Raw genomic sequence first — 9807 nt, 5'->3', positions numbered from 1 at the left:
AAAAGACACGTCTGAACTAGACAAAATAATACTATTTCTTAGTCAACAGGGAAACAGGTGATAAAAGACAGCCCAGTTACCCTTGCGTCCAGGGTATTTTTACAGTCTCTGTGCTTCCTTCCACCTTTGTAGTTATTAATATGGCTAGAAGAGTCTATGAGATCACTTCCTGACTTCTTTTGTGCAGTTTTCTCACAGTATGTATAGCAGATCACAATAATACGAACATGTAACCACCAGACTACCACCACATTCCTCACATAATTCATTCCTTCATAACCCGTGGTAAGGCTAAAGAATGTTGCCTTAACCACGAAATTGTGTCCTGACAATAGGCACTCCCAAGCAGCATCTGGTTTCTACTTCTGGAGTGGAAACCTCAAAACACTAACAGATACTGCCCTAGGAAAGTGTGCCATTGTCAGGCAGTTTGGGTTTTCTTACAGATGCTGGTCCCTATACAAAAGCTATCCACAGCTCGTACTAGCTTATTACATTTGATATATGGCAGAATATCCCAGAAATTCTGGAGAGTTCTTGATCTATTGAAGGATGTAGCTAGGATCTATTTATGGTCAAAATGTTCCCTTCTGCCTGGATCTTCTTCTTTTGCTTTGACAGTTATAGGCAAGTATAAGGTCCGTGTATATCTAAGGACAAGCTGGAGCACATTTTTCTGTTACTCTTTGATAGGGTTGTATAAAAAAAGGCTTTTTGCAACCAGGCAGTTTGTACCAGGAAAAGCAACAAAGTCTGAGATCAGAATTAGTTCTAGAAGAGCTTATCCCTTACATTTATTTTTCCAAGAAGGCCTTCTCCTACATTGTAGATCTTAAGGGAATGTGCTGCTGCAGTTCAGCAGCAATATGTGTGGACAGATATTATCCTGGAGTTTCTTCTCTTTTGATAATCCTTCTCCTGACCACTCCTGCTCTGTCCCTCCCAATAGCCCATGCCTCTCCTTTGACTGACCTGCTTTTTCTGTCAGATGATTTACTTGCCATAAACAGCCACTCCTCTCCCAGTCCATACAGGTGCAGAATTAGCATTTCGACTTGTTAAATGTCATCCCATTAATCATTGCCCAATGCTCCTATTGATTTATATCTCTCTGCAAGGCATCTTATCCCTCAAAAGTGTCAACAGCACCTCCCAGTTTTGGTATCATCAGCGAACTTGCTACTGCATTCAGCAACCCCTGCATCCAAATCACTCATAAAAGTAGTGAACAGAACTGGCCCCAGGATTGAGCCCTGAGGAACACCACTGCTGCCCACTCATCAGTCCGGTGTGGCCCCATTCACCACAACCGTTTGAGCTCTGCTTTCCAGCCAGTGCTTCACCCAGTGCACTGTGAATCCCACAGTGCTCATCTCATAGCTGGACAACTTGTCCAGCAGGATTTTGTGAGGGACAGTATAAAAAGCCTTACTGAAATCCAGAAAGACTACATTCACTGCCTTCCCTTCCTCTACTGGGCAGGAGACCTTATCATAAATGAATATCAAATTTGTTAAACAGGACTTTCTTTCCCTTGTGAACTGATGTGCTCATGCTCCAGGTAGTTTAATCCGTCAGTCCTCAAACCATGGGAGAAAATGCCATCTAAAACCTCACTACTGGACTTAGCAGAAGAGGTTTGTTTCTTTGCTTTTTGTGTTTACAATCTAGAAATTGTACTCGCTTGTAACCCTCCTCAAACTCAGCACCAGCAGAGGAATGGGACTATGTTTTTTTAGTTCCATTCCCGTTATGGGAGGAGACCATCAGGGCAGGCTGGCAGAGCAGTAATGCCTTAAATTGCTGCAGCAGAAGCAGCCAAAGCTCACCTGCCAAAGGCCTTATTTACCTGGACAGTGCTGCTGTAATTAAGCACTGCTGCCTGCCTTGCGAGGCAGTGCTCACTCTGAATACCTCAGGTAGCCATGACAGAGCAGTTAAATCACAGATGGAGCAAGGGAATCCACACTGCTTTAGGCATACTCGTCTACAATTGGAAAAACTTATTAATATGCATTCAGTGCAGGAATCTGGATGCACAAAAAGAACTACAGAACGAGTTCCCTTCTGACTACCCAAAATTATGTGTATTGCTGAGTCACACCCTCCTCCAGCTGCTGATTATGGTCTTCCTCACTACTTCCTGCAACATTAGAGCAATCCAGCAAGGGGCCATGAGAGAAGACCTCTCATATATGCAGAATTCAGCACTGTACATAACCTAATGACACCCCTTTAAACTCCTTGTTGTTGGAGAGCATACTGGCCTTTTGTAAGAGCAGCTGCTGCCCTCTTAGAAGGTAGAACAACTTTCAAGACAACCTTCAGAGAGTTACAGGAAATGGGACTTTGGGGGTCATCCAGCCTATGCTCCTGTTCATCTAAACCATCCCAGACAGCTGCTCACTGAAACTCTGCCTAGTTGCCTTTTGGTTCTGCAAAATGTCACGCTCTGGCAGGGAATCCTAATAGAAGTATTTGCATGGATTGTAAAGAGACTTTGATAGAAGTTTTTCTGGACTCTCTGGTTTGATTAAAGCTGAACTTGCACTGTAGGATCTGGAACATGCAATGCAGAAAGGAGACTGTGCCTATTTCAGGAGAGAATCCCATCTGAAAACTGTTTCATATAGCTTTTGTGTAGTTTATAAGAAAAAAAAATCCCAAATTCTTGGGAAGACAGTCATTAACTCATGGAGTTTTGAGGTTTTGTTTACTATCTTGCATGAATCCTGAGTTCTCAGAATTTGTTATATAAAGGATATGTATAGATAGCTTTATAGAAGTTTGGAAAGAGCATCCAGTTTACAGACATGTAGTTTTCCTTTTAAAAGCAAAGGCAGAATTTATTAATTTATACCAATCTGAGATAAAAAATTTTGCTTTCTCAGTTCAAGACTTTGTATTAGAACTAGCAGTTTTCTTACACCTCCTCTTAAAAAATTTAATTTTCTGTTTTTCTGCAAAGCTGGGGTGGGGGTGGGGGTGGGGTGGGGAAGGGAGGGTGTGTTCTAATGCATTTTTTTCCTGTGGACATAAGTATTAGGAAAAAGAATTAGGAAAAAGTAAGCAACTGCCCTGGTTTCATCAAAATACACCTACTCTTCTGGGTGGAACTAACTCAGCTAACTGAGGTAGAAAGATGGAAGTACTGGCAAATGAGATGAAAGCTACCGTTTTATGAAAAAAGTTTTTCCCAAATGTAACTCTGTTTTTTCTTTTAATGAAAAATACGTAACCACTCTCAGCAGAAACTTCTGGTCTGATGAACATACCACATCTTTTTAAGTGAAAATATACATAATGTATATTTTCGAGAACCTGAAGAACCAGTTAGGAACTTCAGGGCCTATCCTGTTTATCCGTAGTTTAATGTAGAAAAAAACCTAATTCCTCAGCCTCTGCTGCCATCAGGTGGCCATGTACCATGTCTTATCAGTGCTAAAACACCTATCCCGTTAACCTGTTGACGCTGTATTTCCACTGATCTATTTATGAGATTCATTATCCATAACGTAATCCAGTTCCTTCCTCAAATTTCAGACATGTCATGAATAGTTGGCATTGAAATGTCATGAATAACTGGCACTGATTTTTCCCCTAGTTTCTGCAGATTACAATATTTTTTTAAATGCCAGTGAGCCAACTGTCATGCAACACAGCAAATTGCTGTGGTGGGTTTGGTTTTCACTGTGCTACTGCCATCCTCTATGACAAAAACTGTTAATATTAACCCACAATGTCCATACTGCTGTTTCTTTCCCTAAGATGTTCTATCTGTTACTTGTTTTCTAGGAAGGACAAATAGCTGAGCAGACAATAGATTACGAATACATCACTTTATTTTCCTGCTGTGAAACAAAACTAATCCCATGGAGATCTGCTAAAAAGAAGGAATCCCAGCCAAAACTAGGACACTGTGTCTGACTAAAAACTTCAGCAAGTGTTTTAGGGTTAGGAAGATTATCTTTCCCTAACAGAAGCATCCTAGAATCTTTCTCCCTTGGTAATGGTTTTAAGTTTTACTAGGCTGAACTATTTTGAGTGGAGAGAAAAAAAAAACAAAAACAAACCAACAACCAAGCATAAATTGTGAAGTTAAGCTTGAAGTTTTAAATATCCAAATATAAAATAAGTAAAAATTCTGTGGCAATCTGGGGCATACACATAACAATACCATGTACTCATATTTGCACACCTATACAAATTCTTCCACTTCAGCATATCTCAAAGGATTAAAAAATGTAGACCTGTTTAGCCACATATTGGTGTTTTATTCATAGGCAATTTTTAAAGTAGTTGATGCAATGGAAGGATGGATTAATTTTTTTCCTGGATTTAATTTTCTGATTGTAAAGAAAGCACTTGAAATTCTCAGGTGTTGTCAGAACCAGGTAGGTCATATATTTAGACTGTCAGGAAAATAAACTGTCTCCATGGGTCATGAAGATATTTTAAGAATGTTCCTAATTCATACTTGAAAGGAGGTTGTAGTGAGGTGGGGGTGTTTCTTCTGCCAAGTAACAAGCAATAGGACAAGAAGTAATAGCCTCAAGCTGTGCCAAGAGAGGTTTAGATTGGATATTAGGACAAATTTCTTCACAGAGAGGGTAATCAGGTCTTAGAACAGGCTGCCCAGGAAAGTGGTAGAATCACTGTCCCCAGAAGTCAGAAGTATTCAAAAACTGTGTAGATGAGGCCCTCCATGATACGGTTTAGTGGTGGTCTTAGTAGTCCTGGGGTAATGGTCAGACTTGAGGATCTTAAAGGTCTTTTCCAACCTAATTTATTCTATAATTCTATGTGCATGGTCATTTTTCTTGCAATCACTTGGTCTAATTGTGTGCTTACAGTCACGTACAGGTCTTTCTTGTATTACAGTGGCACTTAGCATGCAAAGTAATGCCTGAAACATGACTTAAGAACCCAATAATATCTATGTTAAATTTTAGTAATCCATTAAAATAGTAACAAACATTGAGTAACTTGGGCAAAATCCAAGCATTGTATGTTTTGTCATAACAGTCCCAGTCACAATATTATATAATCCTAAATTCTATGAAGATTTCCAGTACACTCTGATAGACTTAAAAACACAACTAGAAATGCTAAAAAATAAAACAAAAATGTTGCTAAACAAGGCTTTGCATAAAGTAAATATTTTTAACACACATCTCATTTAAGATTGTGCCTAATGCTTATAAATAAATTTCATAGTTAACATGCTAAGGAAAAATCCAAGAAACTGCCTAAGGAAAAAGATTTATTGGACATATTTGTGACTCTGCTGAGTTCAGCTGGAGCCATACTCTTAATGTGGGCAGGGCAAGAGCTTACCAAATGTACATGGAAGTTGTTGGGTGGTTTGGGGTTTTGTTTGGGTTTTTTTTACATTATTATTATAAAGCAGTCTAAAATGCTTTGGGTTTGGGTTTGAAATTCAAAATGCAATTTTTATCAACACTGAAGTGTTTATAAAGGGATGAAAGTAGGTAAATAAAAATGAAAATGTTTCACTTTAAGCTATAATAAAGATTCCTTGGATCCAGGAGGACATTTAACCTAGATTCAACACCCACCTCTGCTGTAGTCTTGTAAAAATTCTCCAAGTTCTGTAGCAGCTTCTATTAACATTTTTGATGAAAGAATTAATTTGACCAAGAGAAATATCCTAAATATATTTGCTCACTTTCAACTTATCTTAGACTGTACCATCTCATATTCTCAGTTTTCAGCATGCTGTGGATTGTCATCTTTGGTTTCTGAACCAAACAATCAATTTTAAGTTAACTTACATTTCTGTGAACTATATTCAGCTCTATATAGCACAGAATTTTAACCTCTATTTTAACTCTTCTGTGAACATTTTGGATGACACAAAGATTCATCAGCATGATTTAACATTATGATGAGTCAAATTTGTCTGATCCTCTACTAAACACAACTTTGTCAGTTTGACTGCTGTATTCAAAAGCAGGGGGCTGGTTTCATGTAGACTAGATACCACAAGAGTCATTCCAAGGGAGACGAATACTGGGCAGTCTTCATGTTGCAGCAGCAGTTGAAGGTATCTTCAACCACCCAGAGAGAGAGTGAAATAGTACTAGATTACGTGCTTGCATTTGTCATCAGGATACCTGCTACACCTGCTGAACTGAAATGGAAGGAAATGGAGGTAAAGAAAGGTAAATCAAATAATACAAAACAGTCCTTTTGAATCCTATGTGTGTTCCTTCCAATTTTACCACTGGAAAGGGCTAATATATACTTCATGAAGGACTGAAGAGATGCATAGAAGATATGGATACCTGAATGTATGGTAATATGGAAATAAGAGCAGCAAAGCTCCGGAAGGGGAAAAAAAGTAGCAGCTATTCCTAGTGCCACAATTGTTGATTTTTTCATGAGCACCATGAGTACAAACATAAACACAGCCTGGCTGTTTCCTCTGGCATTTGAAGAGCCTCCAACAAGGAGCATTTACATTGGCTTCATTAATTCTCTACTTCATTCACACTTTAAGGAAATAAAAATCTATAATACACATGAGGAAGGCTTAAGAAATGCTGACTTGAATTTTTCAAATGCACTTTTTTCCTCCTATTCCCCTGACAATTACTAGCAGGAACAGTAAATGCCCTCTTTCCTGCACTGATGGAAAACTTTTCAGATATTTGATACATAGACTTGAAGCTTTTTAAGTATTCCCAAGATAGGTCAGGCTGACACAAAGACACTTTTCCCATTTTGTTAGATAATTGCTAAATTTAAACAAATGCTAAAAGAATATAAACAAACAGAGCCTCGAATTTAAAACTCTGAGTTTGAAAGCCACTTTGTCCCTCCTCAGAGGGCAAACTGTTTGAAATCAGTTCCGTGAGCAGGGCTGCAGAGAACTGTGCTGAGACCAGCTTGCAATTGTTCACTAAAACATCAACAAGAACATAGTAACTCCTCTCCAAACCCATAATAACCACAGAACACCTCCCTTAACAACAAATAAAGACAACATAGTACGAGTGTAGCCTGTCAGTTAAAAACATAAATCTATCTGTGACCAACAAACTGCTTCTGTAAATAATAATCTATTGCTTAAATGAAATAAATTGGAAGATAGTACAAAAACACAGTCCTGTGCCTTTTCTGCCTAGTCTATAATCCATTAGAACAACCCTGTGCCCTTTCCTTTCTGCCTAATCTACAATCCATTGGAGGTGGGTTGATGCAATCATTTTATGAAGCACTTAGACAGCAGAAACCATAGTGCAAAGGACAAAGTCTTTCTGGGAAAGTAAGACTGTTCCTCTGAAAAAAATGTGATAAGAGCTCAGAGCACCATAGTGACCACCTTTTTTCCTTCACACACACACAGTCTGCAATCACGAAATGGCTTGGAAGCAGTTGTAATATGAGCAGAATGCAGCCTTTTCTTCTTCAGCTCTGCAAATGGGTTGTAGGCCAGAGGAAAGCCTTTTAAAGGCTTGGAAAAAAAAAAAAACAGCACTGGAACTGGTGGGTCTGATGGGAAAGGCTTAAAACAGAAGGAAGTTATTAACATTAGTGACAGTGTAGCAACATGCTTACTCAGCAACAAAAAACCCTCAGCCCTCTCAGCAGGTGTAATTTGTTTCGGTTTGCCTATGGCACATCATATATGCCTGACACTTAATATTTCCATGGGTAATCAACACAGGATAATGATCAAAGACCAGATAAACCTTATCAGCCTTCGTCTGGTATCTTTTATGCATTCAATCTCTAGATTTTCAAGTCATTAAACTGCTGGTTTGTATGCCTCAGAAGGGTTACTTTAACCATCAGCAGCCATGCCGTCCGCTTTTCAGCTGAATGTGTGTATATGTGTGTCTATAAACCTCCTAGCCACATGGACACACTTCTTTCTCAGCCATTTGGGATTTTTCTTTCCTTCAGTTTTTGGGTAGCTCAAGGATTCTTCAGCTTCATGGGGATACGACTTGAATGGAGGACAGCAATCTGCTGCAAGCAACAACCAGTTTCCTTTTTTGGAAGTAGCAGGTTCTGCTGCATCCTGAAGTCTAGTCCTCATTTCAGCCATGTTAGCATCTCTGAAGATTCCTAAGTTCATATTATTGAGGAAGCCTGCATGTTCTCAGAATTAAGCTATCTACTCCAGCTGCTCACACTGGAGTGTTTCTTCACGATAAATCCTTTTATCTGGGGTGTAAAACACACATTCCCACCGAGTCAGGACCAAGACCTGGGTATGGCTGCTTTCCGTAAGCAGAAGCAGAGGAAGCGCAGTGCTGATGACAATGGATTTTCCAACCATCCAGTTTTCTTCTTCTGCAACAACTGCTGGGAAAAAGAACAACCCCCAGATCCTTCCTTGGCCTCTGCTTACCCATTCCCACACTGTTTTCAGTGGCTGCAGTTGCTGTGCCACCATGTCCCAGGAAACTCTGGGCAGCTGACTGCATAGGAAGAATAGCCATTTTTACATTTCTTCAGAACTTTGCAATACACTCTTATTAGTTTACCTTTCTTAATACACTATCAGTTAATTACTTTGCATACTTTTATCACACTGATTCTTTAATTAAAAATTCTTAAAACTGTGCAAACTGCTTTAACTTAAGAAGAAAAAGAAGGTGACAAGCAGGGGATTTGTGTTTGCCAGCCTGAATGGTAAAACCTGCTTGATGTTTCCAAATTCCATATTCAACTTAGCAATGCGATCAGAAACAACCGTCTGATTGCAATGTCTGTAGATGTTGCAATGGGGTTTCATGATAGTTGTTAAAGCAGGGCTGGAATTCACCCTTGCTGCACCAAAGCAGAGTGTTTAGTCACACAGCATGAACATGGAACACTTTACAGGATGGAAAACCAAAGTCTCTTTCAGTATTACTCTAAGTTAAACTGGCCCAATATCCAACAGCTTGCCACCACTATTTCATGGTGAACAAGTTGGGCCCAGATTCAGAATCTCTCCGGTAAGACCTGTCCAAGTAAGGAAAAGCAATCGAAACAGGCAACATTTCATTTTATGTTCTTACATTCTGGTGGTTATGGTCCCCAGTTCAATTAGATTTTATAATCTGGATATAGCAAGAAAACAGGTATGAAGTGAAGAGTCTCACCAAGCTAAGTCTGTCTTCCCACAACAGGTCATGGAGCTGAGGCACAAAATAAAGAATGTACTTCTGTGTCCTGTGGTGTACATACCCATCTGAAATAGCAGATGCTCAGCTCCAGGATTTTTGTGTTATCAGCTGCACTCCCAGGACTTTGCCAAGGAAAACACACAGATACCCTGCATCTTTTTTCTGAAGCTGGAGGGGGAAGCATCTTACTTAGCAAACACACGAGGGCCACCATGCAGCAATCCACACAGCCAAAAAGGCAGCATGTCGAATTTCTCATGGGAGTTAGAGAATACATCTGCTCCTCTCTGATCCTCACTAACATCTTGCAACAGCAGCGAGAGTGAAAAAAGCATTTCAGCTCACTTAAAATATTTAGACAGATACTGCTTGCTGATTTACCAGTGCTGTTCTGGAAGCCCTGGTGTCCCCTCTTCCTCCTGCACCACACCGGACTTGTATCCTGTCTAAGTAACACGGGGAAGGGGACACACTGCTTGTCCAGGAGCGACTGGGTTTCCACACACGGCATCACCTGCCCTTCACGGTCCCTTTCCTACCTGACCCCACGCGCTCTGCCTGAGGGACAGTGCAGGGGTCAGGGGACACAGAAAGCGCCCCAGGAAGGCAGCTGCCGTGACGCGGAGGCCCCGGCCCTGCCGCCCGGCCGTCTGGGGTGCCC

The sequence above is a fragment of the Neopsephotus bourkii genome, unplaced genomic scaffold (assembly GCF_033783945.1).
Source record: "Neopsephotus bourkii isolate Nb327-2 ecotype Australia unplaced genomic scaffold, CSIRO-AGI_Nbou_v1 NB_1027, whole genome shotgun sequence".
NCBI lineage: Eukaryota > Metazoa > Chordata > Aves > Psittaciformes > Psittacidae > Neopsephotus > Neopsephotus bourkii.
Note: the sequence above shows the minus strand (reverse complement) of the source record.